The sequence below is a fragment of the Antrostomus carolinensis genome, unplaced genomic scaffold, assembly GCF_000700745.2.
Source record: "Antrostomus carolinensis isolate BGI_N321 unplaced genomic scaffold, ASM70074v2 scaffold12820, whole genome shotgun sequence".
In the NCBI taxonomy this organism is placed as follows: Eukaryota; Metazoa; Chordata; class Aves; order Caprimulgiformes; family Caprimulgidae; genus Antrostomus; species Antrostomus carolinensis.
The window spans coordinates 27,064-43,657 of record NW_010286539.1 but is presented as its reverse complement, the minus strand read 5'-3'; positions in this window follow the sequence as shown (position 1 = coordinate 43,657).

Here is a 16,594-nt window from a genome sequence, read left to right as displayed (position 1 = left end):
TCACTGAACCTGCAATTAAAAACCAAACGAACAAACCTAAACCATATAAGAGAAAGGGTTTCTCTACTTGCAAAAAATTCTCTGGCTCTTCAGACAACAAAAGCCACAGGCCCCATGACAGTGCAAGCAGATATTTAAAATGATGTCTCCTTTTTGTTGCTGAGGAAAGGCATCAAACAGCTATTCGAGAGGCCTGCAGATAGCAACGAGGTGTGTGCGCTTTTCCACCCTGTCCCACCTACCACCCAAATCTAGCTCTGGAGAGACCAACTCTAGAAAAACATGTTCTCTTTTCACAGCTCACTCAAATCCTTGCTTTCCTTAATCCTGCAGAATATGACCTCATTTACCAGGAAAAAAAAAAAAAAAAAAGAAAGAAAAAAAGGATGCCAGGTTCAGCAATGCCTACACCTTCCCTTGTGAGAACTAAACTGAGTCCATATGGGACCTGAAGTGAGACCTATCAACTTTCACTTCTACATGGTGGAACAGTTTCCAGTTGTTATTACTGAAGTTAAAGCAAGACAGTAATCCATCCTGGTTTAAAATTATCTGTATTATGTTTTGTGAAATTCATTCTGCTCTGCAATGATCTCATGTAGAAGAGTGATGAGCCACAGGTTAAGTTTAAAATGCCAACATTTTATCTCTGTGGAACAATGATGGTTTTTATTTGTAGAAGATATATTTAATCTCTTTATGTACAGCAGCACCAATACACTATTGGAACAAATGTCATATGTTTCTTTGTCCTCTTACACAGCCATGCAAGTGATTTTAGACACTTCTTTCAATTACACCTGAATTACCAATGATCTATGAAGAACAGGTGATAACAACAGGAGGGTGAACATGAAAGTGAAGCAAGGCAGGTTTTGGTGAACCATTAAATACCTTTGTGCTTATGCTCGCTTATTTTACCATCTGTAAAAGAAACTAAGGACCTCTATCCACTGCAATCACTGCATTTCACGTTTCCATCATCAGTAAGGTGAGGACACTTGCTTTTTAATGTCTGGAGACAACAACTGACACTGACTACAAAAGTAAACTGGAAAAGGGACATAAAGCACTGAAGAAAAGGAATTACACCAGTGATGTATTTGACTTGCAGGTTTGCTTTATTTATTTATTAGGGTTTTTTTTTGGGAGTTCACTTCCTGCATGCCTCTCAGCCAAAGTTCTTTTTGGTTTTATTTATGTGCTAACACACACAGAGTCATCTTTTAAAATTAATGGATGTGCTCCAAAGCACACCCCTGGGCAGCTGTTTGTGCCCCAGAAAAGTCTGCATTCTTCTGTCCTCACTACTGTGTCTGAAAAGGCTGCTGGAGGGCACGGGCACCTATTTTGATCTGCGGTGTCACATTAACAGGCAGATAACATTCAACCACAGATCCGTTTCTCAGTGCCTGACAAAGACAGGGGACTTTATGAAACAATCTGACTGTGGCTCGTTTCAGAGCAGCTAGGGGAGATTGGGGTTTTTGGCTGGAGAAGTATTTGGAGGACTGAGTAGGAGCAGTGCCTGCTCTGCATATGCACTGACTGTTCTTGGCTTATGAGTTTATAGACAACAGCGCTTGTCTAGAGAGCTGCTTGTTTATGGTTGGGAAGAGACCATGCAGATTCACCTTGCCTTGGTCACCTCTGTAGAAGATTAATGCAGTGCATTCTTCTTAGCTGGGCTGAAAGTAGAGCAGGTGCAGAAAAGCATCTGTTTCCCCCCGGAGCAGAGAGAACCTATGTGAGCAGGCAACACCTGCACGCAGGCCGTGCGCTGGGTTCGGGTGACTTGCTGGAGCCATTCATTGTGCTAGAAAAGTTTCTTCTAAGTCCTGTGTAGTTCTGGACTCAAGCGTTAGCGATATCCTCACGCTGAAAGTACTGTCACAGCTATTAAGATCTGCCAGGAAGCTCTTGCTGTAAGACTGAGGTAAGATCTCCTGGGACTGGCAGGCTCTCAACTAATAGTCTCAGCCTTTGAAATTCATTCCCTTTGGCAGCTTCCCAAAGCCAGATGCTAATGACCTTAGGCATGATGCAAGACCTTTTTATTGGTGTAATTTTTTTTTTTAATTCCTGAAGTAGCAATGAAGCCAGGCATTTCTTATCTCTGGAGAAAGTGTCCATTTTAGCACTGCAAGTAACCACCTAACTTGTGCAGAAACATTGCCTGAATCAATCTTACATGTTAAAAGGTCACTCACCCTGTAGCATTCAACAAGAAAAGTTTTTGAACGGTTCTTTATACAACAAAGCAAAACTTTACGATGCAAGATTAAGCTCGTACACCTTTGGACATACATACATTTATTATCATTTTCCAGGGAATTTAATCTAATGGGCTAAATGCTGACTTCAGACTTAAGAGACTTGGACTGTATTCCCAGCCTTCTGCCAGACAATTGTGTGACTACAGGCAGGTGAGTCCATCCCTCTCTCCCTACTGCCTGTGCAATGGGGTTTGTTGTATTTGCAGATGTGAGAGCACCTTGTGCTGTCCTGCTACGAGTTGTCTCAGAGCCGGGTAGACTAACGCTGTTCCATTAGTTCATAGAATCATAGAATGTTGTGAGTTAGAAGGGACCCACAAGGATCATCCAGTCCAACTCTTGCTCTAGCGTAGGACAACCCCAATATTCAGACCATGTGTCTGAGGGTGTTGCCCAAATGCTTCTGGAATATTGGCAGGCTTGGGGCCATGACCACCTCCCTGGGGAGCCTGTTCCAGTGCTCCACCACCCTCTGGGTGAAGAACCTTTTCCTAATGTCCAACCTAAACCTCCCTTGGCACATCCTCCTGCCATTTGCTCTGGTTCTACCATTGGTTGCCAGGGAGTAGAGATCAGAGCCTGCCCCTCCTCTTCTCGCTCTTAACCTCTCGTCAAGTTTTGAAAACCGTACGTTCAAAAGAACAAAACTTGAGTAAACTGATTTTTAGCACAACCGTTTTCTGACTTCTCTGGTAATCAGTAAACCTCAGTAGAGGGTATTCTGAAAGATTATTCTCTCCAGCCTTTGTCTATCTTCAGTGCAGAGGGAGAGGCTCCTTCTGCGAGTGTTTCAAACTAACTAAGCAGATATTCTGCATAGCTCTGCACACCCCGCTACAGAAACGTTGACATGGGGCCTAGGAAGATTAGCTTCATTAAGCATCATTCTTCCCTCCCTTCCTTCTCTCTCACTTCCAAATGCATTGAAGAAAACACTACCAAATCAAGGTAATATCATAAAACTACAGATTTCTTAGTTTAAATTCCCTCTAAAGCATATTTAAAATTAGATCCCAGTATGTTATCAATTATAAAAGCAGCAATAACGACAGTATTCCTGCACAAAGATATAGTAAATAATAACAGGATGCCTTGATATTCCATGGCAAATGAATTTTAGTTTGAGACTTTTAATATCTTGCCAACTTTGCTGGAAGGGCATTTTACAACAAGTCCACAAATGCTATCTATGGAGCTTCTTAAAAATGAGTTCTTGCTCAATATTTCAACCAGCTACCATAAATATAACCATACCAGTTGTGACTCACTTGCACAAGAAAATAGGCACAATAAACAGGTTTTCATCTTACTGCAGGGAACTTCAGCCTCTAAACAGACAGAACACCAAACTAATACAGATCAGACAATGAAGGACTTGCCTATGTTTAAAACAGCTCTATAATTCTGATCAGAAGCAAAATCACTGACATTTTGCTATTCTCCAATTTTAAACTTGAGGGAAATAGTTCTTTTGGGCGTACTTTTTTTAGTTTTATCATCTCAACATTAGGCCATCAGTGCACAAATCCTTGGTGGCAGAGTTACAAAGATGCTACAGCACTAAGTAGGTGAGCACAGAACGACGGAGTGCTTCACACAACTCCTACAATCAGGAAAAAGGACATCACCACTTTTAAGACCAATGGGAGGAAGCAAAACGTTTAAAACCTCTCATCCCTAGATTTTCACTTGCTGACAAAATCTCTCTTTTTTGAATGGGCAAATAATTCATTCAGCTCTAAAATTCAGCAGGTTGCATCTGTTTATTTGCCCAAGGAACCTACGCAGGTATCAGCATCGAGCTATGGTTAAAGGTTTGGGAAAGAGCAATCACATGAGCTGTTATCTGGAAATGAGGTAAGAGCATGAGCTCTACAACTGGAGCCAAAGGATGGAGCCTCACACCGCATTTCAGCGGCAGGCTCCCGCTTTCCCTGCATTAAAGAAACGCAGCCTCAGCTGAGCAGCAGGGTTATACTGGACTTCCTGCACTTGGCTATGAGCAGTGCCCGGCACAGTCTGCCACGCTAATGGTATTTAAGCTCTTTGCAAAGGATGTCCCCAAAGACATGACTGGGGACTTGTCCTACCCGGCTTTTACACCGGCTGGAGGAGCTGATGGAGCAGAGGCAGGCAAGCACCCGCTGTTAAATATTCTCTCTGACAGGCACTGCTGCAGTACTCTGCAGGATTCTGATCAGTCGCACCGCTTTTACAGTTCAATTGTGGATACTTTCAGAGTATTTCTAATAATCTATTATTAATTGCTAAGAATTACATTCCAGTCTTAAATTCAGAAGGGAGAGAAACTGTGCAGCTTTCAGCTGTCAAGGACAGTAATTCAGCACTTAAATCATAAGCGTCAGAAGTTGTAAGTGGACAGATTTATACTAATTTGCATAACCTTGTTCATCTAGGTGAAATCTGTAAATAATGAAAGAAAAACAGGGAAAGGGCACTTGAGTAAGCTGGTATCACTAAACCAGCACACAAGTGATTAAATCAACAAAATAAAGATGTGCTGGTGTTAGTATTTTAGTGAGAAGTGAGGACTACAAGCTCACTGTGAAGTTTAAAGAAACTGTATTTGGAAAAGGTGAAATAAAGGGAAAAATTCAGATTTGCAAGCCAGATCCTTAGTATATCTCAGAGTGGTATAACACCATTTTCCACTCACTTGGGGCTTTGTCCCGTGTTTATGCAAAAGAAAATGACAATGTTAAGTAGTTTGTAAAATAAAGACCTGGTGGATCTGCAAAATAGTCTGCTGCTTGACTTTTTGGTTAGGGAATGCATTCCATGGCTGTATAAAGAAAAGAAGGGGAAAAAAAAAGAAAAAAGGAAAAGAAAAAAAGAGGACTGGAAACTCCACCTGGATGCTATCAGTCTTGCCCAAGTAAACAGTACTGACATTAGTGCTAGCCTGCTGAGTGGTACAGGTTAGGAAGGGTCACAAAAGCAAAATGGTGACCAAACGTGCCTTGAGGTAGAGATGCTCTGGAATCTGTCACAAAAGGAGAGAGTTGAAAGCTCATTTTATCTAGAAGTCATTTCATTTTAGAGTTCAAAACAATTAAAAACATTGAAAGACTTGTACAAACATGGATTACAGCAAGACAGAAACAATCTCCTTTTTCGTATAAACACGCACTCAACTATACGCATACGGTGTGAGGTGTATTGTTCTTGAGATAACAGTGCAGCACACCCATAAAATAGCCAGGGAATGTAAGAGAGATATAGCAAAAAAACAAACCTAGGAAGTCTTCATCGTAATACTAAACAAATATTCATACCATGTGAGTGTGAATTTTCTCTAAGAATTTCTTGGGGGGTTTTTTTGTGTGTTTTGTTTTTTGTTTTTTTTTTCTCCAAAAAAAGGAAAAAAGCGTCAAGAGGCAAATACCGTAACAGAATTTCATTGTCATGTCCCAAAAGCTAAACAGTTTTTGCTCAAGACCCTTGAGATAAACTTTCTTTTGGCACTCAACTTGTGAAGTTGCACCCAGATCTGCAAACCAGAGAAATAACTATCTGTATGTATTAATCACTGGGTTGTAACAACTGTTTCAAGATTATTTTTTTTTTTCCACATAGTTTTAAATGTACTTGAAAACCTTATTAAGGGAAACAGCTTACAATGATTACTCACTTGAATTTTCTAGTTTGTTTTCTATCTACAAAAGCAACCCTGAAACTAACTGGAAACCCCAACTCCTGAAAAATAAACTTTACCAGAAATAATTTTTTTTTTTTTTTTTTTTTTTTTTTTTTTTTAAGAAAAACTACACAGATGAAAGATTTTCCCTAATTATCACTCCCAGTTCCCTCCCAATGCTTTAGTCTGTACCAAGGAAACAGAACAAAGCATAAGTGATATTGGCATTTGGCATTAAACAGTAAGACTCAAAGTGCTTGCATATTTTGACTATAGCATTATTGGGATGCTATGGCTAACTTGGAAATGAAATGGTTAATAAATCTTAAACACTGATCCTCTTCCAGACATGTTGAAATAACACAGTTTTTTAAAAAAAAAAAAAAAAAAAAAAAAAAGCCTGAACTGTAAAGTGAAGTTCTGAACTAATTTTACTTCTCCTACAGCATGCCAGGAAGTGTATTACATGCCATTGGCGAGATACCAAACCTGTGACTCTAGGGGGATGACTGAAGGAATCCTCACAATTCTACATCTTGGAAATAAATTCTATGCTAGAAGGAAAAGCTCTATAACACATGCCATCTGGTACCCTTTGCCTTCTTTTTATGAAAAGGGAGGAAAAAAAGAGAGAGGCTGCTTCCTCATATATAGACCAAGACACAGTGGGCCAAACCCAACAGCAGCAGAACAGCAGCTCAGTTGATGCTCTTCTCTCTCAGTTGCATCTGTGCAGAACATGGGCATTTCTATAAGTCTCGGTATCAATCTGAGTTATCTCAGATTTATATCAGGAAGTCTGGGAGTGTCATTTGGCCCATTAATTGCAGGAAAACAGCATCTAATTGCATTGTAAATGGAAAGGGTTATGCTGAAGCCGCTGTACTGCACTGAGCTCAGCTCTCAGCTATTGTATGGTTTTTCCTTTGAAATATAATTCGTAATGTCTTAAGCAAAAATCGAAACTATGTCAAAAATTGAAAACCAAGTATTTCATTTAACCTTAAAGTAAGTAAATAAAAGCTCAACTGCAATTAATATTACATCATACACAGAAAATCCAGATGAGAAGCAGTTACTACCTCAGGATTACTGAAAGGATGTTTTACTAATTCTCTGATAAACGCTTACAAATACAAATAAGAATCTTATCCAGAGAAGTGAAGAACTGCCTACCATTCACTCCCACTGCCCCAACAAACTCTCCTACCTATGCTTTAACCTGCTCGGGGTTGAAGTCGAAGCGGGTGTGAGCCAGTGTGAGTTAGCCCCAAGGAAATTCCTGCAGAGTAGCAGGGACATGTTGGGGACGTGGCTTGAGCAGTTCTGCATTCCAGCTCTCTCCAGTGGCTGCAATGACCCAGCGGGGCCATCTGCAGCCACACTTCAGTTTGGGCAACACCCAGGATGCTGGAGCCTGGGATACAGACCAGAGTACCTCATTTGGCTGAGCACACAGATACTGAAGTGATATAAAGCTCCCTTCCTTCTATATGAAGTACTGTACTGATACAGTGATTTATTAGGGTCATTTATTAAACTGTTGAAGGACTTGGCCCATATAACTTAAAGTTTATCATTCAAAACTCATGAGACAAAGAACACCTTATTTATACATTTGTAATGATGGGAATCACCAGCATAATAAAAATCAATAATTTATATTATAAGGCCTTGCAATACTATTGTAACAGTTTGTTCCATAATAAGGCAGTGAAAGTTATAGAACAAGCAATATTTATTTATATTATATAATATAACCACAGTTTGTATCATGATTGGGGTCTATTTTTCTCTGAGTGCAAATATTTAACTCCCATTAGTGTTAACAAGAGGTTACCTAGCATGTACTTTGGCAAGAGAATAAAACCTGAATTTTAACATTAATCTTAAGCAAGCTTTCAACTTGAAAGAATCTTGAGAGTACCTTGTATTAACAGTATCTTAATTGCTTCAAAATCTGGATTTCGCGTGAAGCAGAGACACAGATAAAAACAACTCATGTTAACTGTAAATTGCATATTTTGGGATAATGGGAAATAATTGTGTGCCACCTTTCTGTAAATTGCATAGCTCGCTCTGTGAAGGCACTTTTAGCATAGACAGTGATAAAATCTTTGAAGAAGAATTCTCTCCATTTCTAGGAACATTTTTTCCCTAGCTTTGCTTCACAGAAGAAAATTAACTCACAGTGTTTTTCACAATAAGAATGGTGGAGGAAATTCCTATTATATTTGGGAAATAATCAACTTTTTGGCATTGTCTATTTACAGTTTGTGGAATCTCCCTGTTCACACAAGCACTCTCATGGAGGACAGTGGGGTAGCATAGATATATAGTGCAAGTAGAATCTGGCCCTTTTCATTTTGTGAAACTGCTTTGATCATGACTCTCTCAAGACATTATTTTAAACTAGAATGCAATTGACCGCTATTGCACCATATGTTCCTTATGTGTGAGCTCTGTCTTGTTCATTAATTTTTATGCCACTACTGTTGGAATTCAGCCAGTGTAATGTGGAGGCAATTAGCAATGTCAGAGTGTTCATGCCAGCATATAATGAGAGAGAGAGAAAGAGAGAGGAACGGGGAGATTACACTTCCTGCTACAGGCAAGGGTCCTCTTCAGAGGGTTTTCTTTATTTTTTTTTTTAAACGTTATTTGAAAACTGAAAAATCTAATAAAAATAGACAGGTGACAAGAAATAAAAGTCTTGTTATAGAAGTCAGATTGACTCACTTAACTCTCTCATAGCTTTTTAATATGTTCACCTATTTTCAGAGGATGAAACTGAAGACACCCTGTGGCCTGATGACCTCATCTTCTAATCTTACAAACACTGCAGTCTGCTTTAGCTCTGTATCAAAATGCTTAATTTTAGCCTACAAAAAAGATGCATGCATATACTAAAGCAGAAATGTACATTAAATAACACATGTTCCTATGACATAGCATTTACTAACCAAATCTATGGCTTCTTGTTTTCTTAAAAAGAGAACTACTACTGCAAATCTTGCAACCTGAGATCTACAATATTTGCCATTCTTGTTGCTATTTGTGTTCTTTAAATTTTCAAGATAAAAATTAAGGTGTATGCCTGAAGTTCCAAGGATGACTGGAGACCTCACTGAAGTGTCCACTTCTTCCCATTCTAAGTGTACACACGCAGACACACACAGACACCCCACCTTCCTTTCCAGTGAGGAAATGGGCCAGTTTCAGAACACAGTTTCTGCCTTATCGCAGGACACGCTGCAAAAATTCTGCAGTATTTGAAATCTTGTGCCCATAATCCAAAAGCAGAACTCCATTAGACTTCTCTCTCTCACAGCACCTTCCTATTGAACTCCCTATGATTCTCCCCTGAGACAGAAGACAAAAAAACCATACACAAAAACCCCTTCATCGTTCACAACTCGTCACAATTTTGTTGTTCTTGTGTAACTACCCACAAGTATGTGTACAAAGTAGATTAGTCAGATTTTTCTGAGTTATCAAGAGCAGCAAAATCCAAATCCATATTCTCCTATACTTCCTTCCATTTCACATCATAAGTGATTCAGACCTAGGCTTGGGTTTCACAGTCCATTAAGAAAACAGACAACTTTGAAGTTCGCTGGGGACACAATTTTCAGTTCTATAGTGTTTAATGGTTTAATTATCTATTTGCCTGTGAAGTCATTAAGCAACTCTGCACTAGTAATACGGTTATTAAGAGATACCTCCCACTGCAGTCATTTAAATACTAGTTACAGGAGCATGCTGCTCCTTGTGGTAAGGGTCTAGTGGCTTAGTAGCAGCCAAGCCACTTTTTCACTTTTGAAAGCCTGGCAAGTATATAAAGGTAGTTTGACTAATCCACCTTAATTCCTACTGGATATTTACCCTCATTACAAAAATCACAGTATCTGGCCAGCTTCACGGTGTACAATCATCTTTAAAGAAGCCCACTCAGAGGTTAGCAAAGGCATTGCTGCACTGAATTAACACACTTACAGAGCCTGATCCAAAGCCCACCAAGGTCCAAGTCATGGCTTATTGGGCCAAGAAGAAATACATGCGGTTTGGCAGTATGGCCTGTCTAGGATCCACCTACTGTCCTTTGTTCAAACTCCCTGAGCAATAGAATTCCGTCAGTTTTTAGTAAGTTTCTAAAGCAGCTCAGAGAAGTGTCAAAAACTTTCTAAATCGGAATAGAGTTTTAGTGAAACTTTATAAAAATCAGAAGTTTTTGTAGGATGACATCAGAAAGTTTCACTGAAAAGCTGGAATTAATCACTTAGTCTGAATTAAATGATGAAATATTTTCTTCTGAAAGTATGTTTCTTTTGTCCAATTCATTTGGACTTTTATAGTACATATTATATTCAATATTGAGAAATAGAAGTGCAATAAAGCTGGGAACTTCCAAAAGGACAGATTTCTGTATCTTAGCAGCTTTCACACGCCCATTTGTGTCTTCGGTGGATACAGTAAGAAACCTGTACAGCTATTTAAATCAAGAGCAAACCTCATCTTTATATCAGAGGCAAATGAAATCATATCTAGTCATTACTTAACATCTACTTATTCTACTAGTAAGGGGACAAATTATGTGCTGGCATAAGTCCAGTGAAGTCCACTAAACTATCAGAGCAATACAGTTTAACTGATAGGATTGAGTAAAGCATTGAAATTTGAAAAGTACATTCTTTGCTTACTTTCATGGTCTTTGCAATAATAATACAGGAGAGTTTCACTTTAATTGCATATTAAGAATAGAAAAGAAAGGAGAAGGCTTAGAGAGCAGTCATGAGGTGACTGGATTAAGAAACAAAACCCAGCACTACTGAGTAGCAGGGTAATTCTTCAGTCAAATGTTATTAGAACATTTAATATAGTTCCTCCACTGCAAACTAATCCAGTTATTTCAGTTTTCTCTGTTAGGTTTTTTTTTTTAAGTTGATATATTTGCATGGAGCATGCAAGAGTGATTTAGGAAAAAAAAAATCTTTTATAGCTTTACATAAATCTCACATTAGTAGCTAGATTTTTTTCTTAGATGACATTAGCAAATGGTGTCTCTCAGATATTTGTATCACAGTTTCAGGAGACTGTCCTCCACCTTTTCTGGTCACCCGAGAAGAGCGACAGCGAGCTCTGCTCACTGACTGTGCAGTCCTCTGCCCTGTGGCTCTGCTCCGCTGGCATTCCCTTCCCAGGCCCTCCTCCCCGCAGTGTACCTAATGCGTTCAGACACCAGGGACGCAGGGAGAGGCTGTGCACTCAGCGTGAGGCATGACAGAAATGCCAGCGACAATCACAAACTTGTCCCGACCAACGCTGCTTCCCATCGCAATTGTGCGTCAGGCACAGAGCGGGCAGGAAGCAGTTTCATGGGCAAACGACAACGGGCACAGTGGAATTTTATTTCTGAAACACATCTCTACTTTGTTTCCTCCTGTCCATGTCCAGAGCTCTCTCTCCAAGGCCAAGGTGTGCATACACTATGAAAGACAAACTCCAATTTTTCTGCCTCAAAATCTAAGGAATGTGCTGCATGCTGCAAAACTGCAAGGGAGCAGAAACGGCGCAGGGAGACTAAGCCTCTGCGAAGACCAAGGCACAGATAGTGTTTGGTTGCTGAAAAGATACCTCCTAACACACAATGTGTAAGCCTCCCAAATGCCCTGACCTAACGGATGATGTGACCCTGTCACCTACTTGGGACAGCACAAGTCTCCCCCAGCTTAAACTCATGGGTATTTGATACTTAACTGAAGATTCCCTTCTAGCTGTAGATTTGGCAGCAGGGATTCCTTTCTCCTTCTTGAGAGCTCCAGCCAACACAGACCCAGCAGATACCCCATATCTGGTTCAGACAGGTTGGCTGAACTCCCATCACTCCTTCCCACTGCAGGATTTGGTGTATCAGGCCCCCAGCAGCGCTGGACACCAGCAGCAGCAGCTGACCAGTGTAGGTACCTTCCCAGAGCTACTGCCCAGGTACTGCTGCTACTGAGCCCACTGTACCTTCCAAATTTATACTCTGGACACATTTTCAAGCTTCCCCTCCTCCCAAAAGTGAATACCAGAAGGACACACAATTCAAAATACAAGTAGAAATTCTGAGGTAATCAATCAATTTCAAGAGATGTCCAAGACACAAACTGATACAGTTACACCTTAATATGATCCACAGCAGTTGCTGGCAGAAGAAAAGAAATCCTGGCTCCAGAGGTCATCGTTTTGCCCACAGTTTTCAGAGGAAGGAATTGTGACATTTACGTTCTATCCTAGTTCTGACATGGATCTGCCATGCAGTTTTGATCACATCACCTAAAATCTCCATACCTTCCTTTTCTCATATACAAGATAAACAACATTATCTGTCAGCTGGCCCGCTGACCAGGCTGAATTCATTTTTTGTGAAGGACTCAAGATCCTTTGGGATAAGGTGCTATATATGTGAAAACTATTATTACTCCACTCTTGTAATAACTCCAGAACATCCCAGGGAGTTCTACAGCAAAGCTCTCCCACTGAACACAAAAGCAGTTTTACAAAAAGTAAAACCAAAAATAAATTAAAAAATAAAATACTGAACGTTCAGGAGAATTAAATAAGAGACCGGCTTGTAGTTTTCATGTGCAGTCATCTGAGTCAGCTCTCCAAGGAGTGCCAAGGGCTAAATTCAGCCTTGAGCTATGCTGGCTTCTGCCAATGTAAACCAGGACACGCGGCCTCTGCCAGCAAAGCAAAGAGAGGTTGCAGCAGTGGAAAGCACCCACAGCCTTCCTCTTTGTTGGGGGTCTAAACGCAGCACCAGTAGCACTAAGAGAGCAGCCTGGCCAGGGCAGGTTCATAGCTATGGCAGCCCAAGGTGTCATGGTGTAAGCACCTTTCACTGTGGGCTCTGTGACAGATATTCAAGCTAAAGCAGTCTTTGGCAGTGCCTACTGCAACGAGGAATCGTGGTGACCAAAGCTCTTGGCAATGGTAATGCAAGTGTCACTGGCACAAAGAGACGTATATCTACCTCCAGAGATTCTGTCCATCTTCAGATTTTTCTGTGCAGTTTGTATCACTGGCCAGGTTTGCCAGCCTGTGTTGCATAACACAACTTAATGTACAGTCTGATTGAGCCTGTGATTTAACTGGGAAACAGCTGTGTGACTCAGATGTTTTACAGGGAGGGCAGAATACCATGTACAGAAAACTGTCCCCATTCCACCATGAACAAAGAGTGGCAAAAACACAGGCACCTCCACCATGCCAGGTATACTGCTGCAGCGTAGCAGTCCTCACTTGGCAAGATATAAAAAAGGGGATTAGCAAGTATAATAGCGTTTTACTGTGTTCTTTAGAGTGAAAAATCATTTGTATGTTACCACTACTGATGGTCCAAAACCACAATGCTGAAAGTAAACGGAGAATCCAGATCTGAGCCTTCATCCAAACCCCACCCTCTGGGTTCAGTTCTTTGTTAGATCCAAGACTGGAAGGTACCTATTTTCTGTCTTCTGGGAGGCTGGTGTTTTGCAAGGCCTCATCAAATTCATACACTTCACAGCTGAAAATCTTGGGAGGAGAATCTCAATTTTGATTGCCACAAACCAGACTTGCCAACCTAACTGGCAACCCCCAACCTAAGTCTCAACCAGAAGCATGCATCACTGCCCAGTCTCTCCCAGGGTGGAGCTCTGCCAGCAGAAGAGGCCAGCAGCCGCCCAGGTACAGCTCCATTATACTATGAGGACGGCTCCAAGTTTAATCCAGAGGAATACACAAAGCTTTGGTTTTATGTAAAGGCGAAGTTGTGACTGAGTGTCTCATCTTGGTCCCCGCTGGAGCAGAGCCCAAAACCACCACACGCTTTGGCACTGTTTGTTGTACTTGGCAACCTTTGCTCAAGCTAGGTGGGTGCATTGGCAGGACTTGTGAGGAACCCCTCCTCTTTAATTGGTGGGAATGTACCTGTAAGGCTGAGCCGTGTTTGGTAAGGCTAAGTGTTCCCGCAAGGGAAAACGACTGAGACAATGCAGTTGGTGTTTAGAGTAACAAGACAGAGGATGACTGAGGCAGTCTTTCATGTTACCTGGAGGGCCCTGTTAAGCTCTCTTACTGCTTTCTGTTGTTTCACCATGAAACCGTGTCCCTTGCTTTAGTTAAAGGGAAAGCTGATGAAATAGCCAGACAGCCCAAGAGGTTTTTTTTTTCCCCCCAGTAACTGAGAGAAACCTAGACCAAATCTAGCTCCAGTCACTATTTCATTCACTATGTCAGAGGTTAAAATACAACACAAACACTATTTTTGCCATGAATTGTCTAAAGCAAAGAAATTAAAAGCTACAACTGCTGCTTTTTCATTTACTGAAGTAGTTTCTTACAGATAGGAAGATTACATGAAAATTAAACTTTGTTTTACTTACAGGCTGCCTAGTGCTTTTTTTCTTTCTTCTTTTTTTTTTTTTTTTTTGTATGAGACAAGAATTGGTGATGATCATACATTTCCTAAAGCTAAATTTACATTTCAAGCATTGTCTTGAGAGCTATTAATTCCAGAAGCATGGAATATAAGGTGTTTAAGCTGTGTTGCTATTTTAACATTAGTAGGAATGTTTTCTCCCAGCCCCATGCCTCTGCATGAGATGACAGAAGGCTGTACACCACTTCCCACACAAGATGTTTAGAGGTATGTGACCTCTACTGTCTGAGCTAATGGAGTCTCAGATACCTCAAGACTGAAATTATTACAAACAGATAGCTGAAATATCATATCTCATATTCTATTCAGTAGAGGGCAGTGGTAGATAAAAGCCATGCACACCTATTAACCTGTTTAAAGTCCTGTCTCCAAACTGTTTGGCTATCATGAATCTAATGGCCGCAAACACACTGGACAGACAGAAACAAGAGTGATGGATTCAGAGCTTTTGGTCGTGTTCCTCTGCTCACTCGCCCATCTCCCCTCCTACTCCTGCTCCTTTCCTTTTTTTCTGCAACGGATGGTATATGATCAAGGCCGAATGCTGTCTACAAGGTGTCCCCCCTGAAAAGTCTGCAGGAAATAAAAATGCTCAGAACCTTGTGGGATCAAGTTCTTAATGGCTCTAAATGAGAGTAAAGTAAACACATGCACATGTGCATGCATGCACACACACACCCAGCATCTATTTGTCAGACCTTTTTACCAGACAAGGAGAACACAAGCTGGAAAAAGACTGTTGCCTAGTGGCAAGGGCACACAGAGGCATGGGGGGGAGGGAGCGCACATTAGTGCAGTCCCTGCACTTAGCACATTAAATTAATCCATTTGTTATACACTGTTATGGTTATAATTAAATAAAAGTGCCAAGAAATACAGCAAGAATGTTACATTTTGCTATAACAGCTCACAATTACACATATGTGTCACTTCACAAACACTGATTTCTCAACCTATGCAAATAAGTAGGAAAAAGTTACATACATTGTCACAGTACATTGTACATTTAAATTTATGTACATTAATATATATGAACAACTGTACATATTCTAACTTCTTCTGATCTAAAATATCTTACCTTGGCAATCTTAAAGCATACAAGAAAAGAAGGAAAACCCTACTGAACAATGGAGAGATTCCATGTGGGAACATAAGACCAGGTCAGGAATACTGGAAACAGGAATTCTGAAACAACTCTTACTGTATTTGTTTTCAGGGGGAAAAAACCAAAAAGAAACAAAAAAAAAAAAACCCAACAAAAAACCAAACTTGCAACCCCACTTCTTTTATTACAGGTCAGGGATAATTCTGCCACAATGGAGTATAACTTTATGCCTTATTACAATTATCTTAAAAGAGAATTATTGTTGAATGTAAGAAGCCTGGCGCGTGTATGTCTTTACATACCTACACAAACTGCTAAATGGTGAGTGGCAAGAAATACTGATTCAGTAAAAGAAATCCCCTGCACCTTAACTGGTGGTGGGAAAAAGACAATGACTACTACACGCACAGTTCACCATAAATGCAAGGTACTGCACCATTTCTGAAGGTCAGACTGTTTTACCTGTCTGGCTGCAGAGTGGACAAGACACTGAAGTGGCACACGGGTCTGACTGACAAGCACTGTCCCGTAAGGCTTTGCCTCAACACGCCTACACCTGAGTGCCCTCCTCAGTTCTGTAGGCTTCAAGCTCAGTTTGGTCCTCAGCCATCCCAGAGACCCATCTGTAACTGTCAGACACTGGAGCTGTTGAATGACAGTTCCTATCAGCAGCTACTTAATGAAAGAGGCTTTCCAAGAGAAGGATCACATGTCAGTCTACTTTGCCCTTCTCCTTCTCTTCTGGAAAACCATGCAGGTCCAAATGAGAAAGACTATTTAGCTGCCACCTCCCAGGATTCCACCACAGTGCTTTAAATGTGGCCCAGTTTCATCACCGGGCTGTTACCTCTTCAGCTGGAATGGATTCACTGGGGGAAAGTGCGATGGCCTTTCCTCCCACCCCACAGCACCGCTGAAGGCACTGCTGGTGTCTTGGGTCATGTGGAAAAGTCGCAGCTGAGTAGCTCTGCCAGCCCACATCCAAACGATGGTTGCATCTAGCCCTGCTCTTTGGAGCCCCATCTTACTGCCTTTACCAACAGATTTCTTGAATTAGGAAACATGGCTGGGAAAGTTCCCAAGTGTCT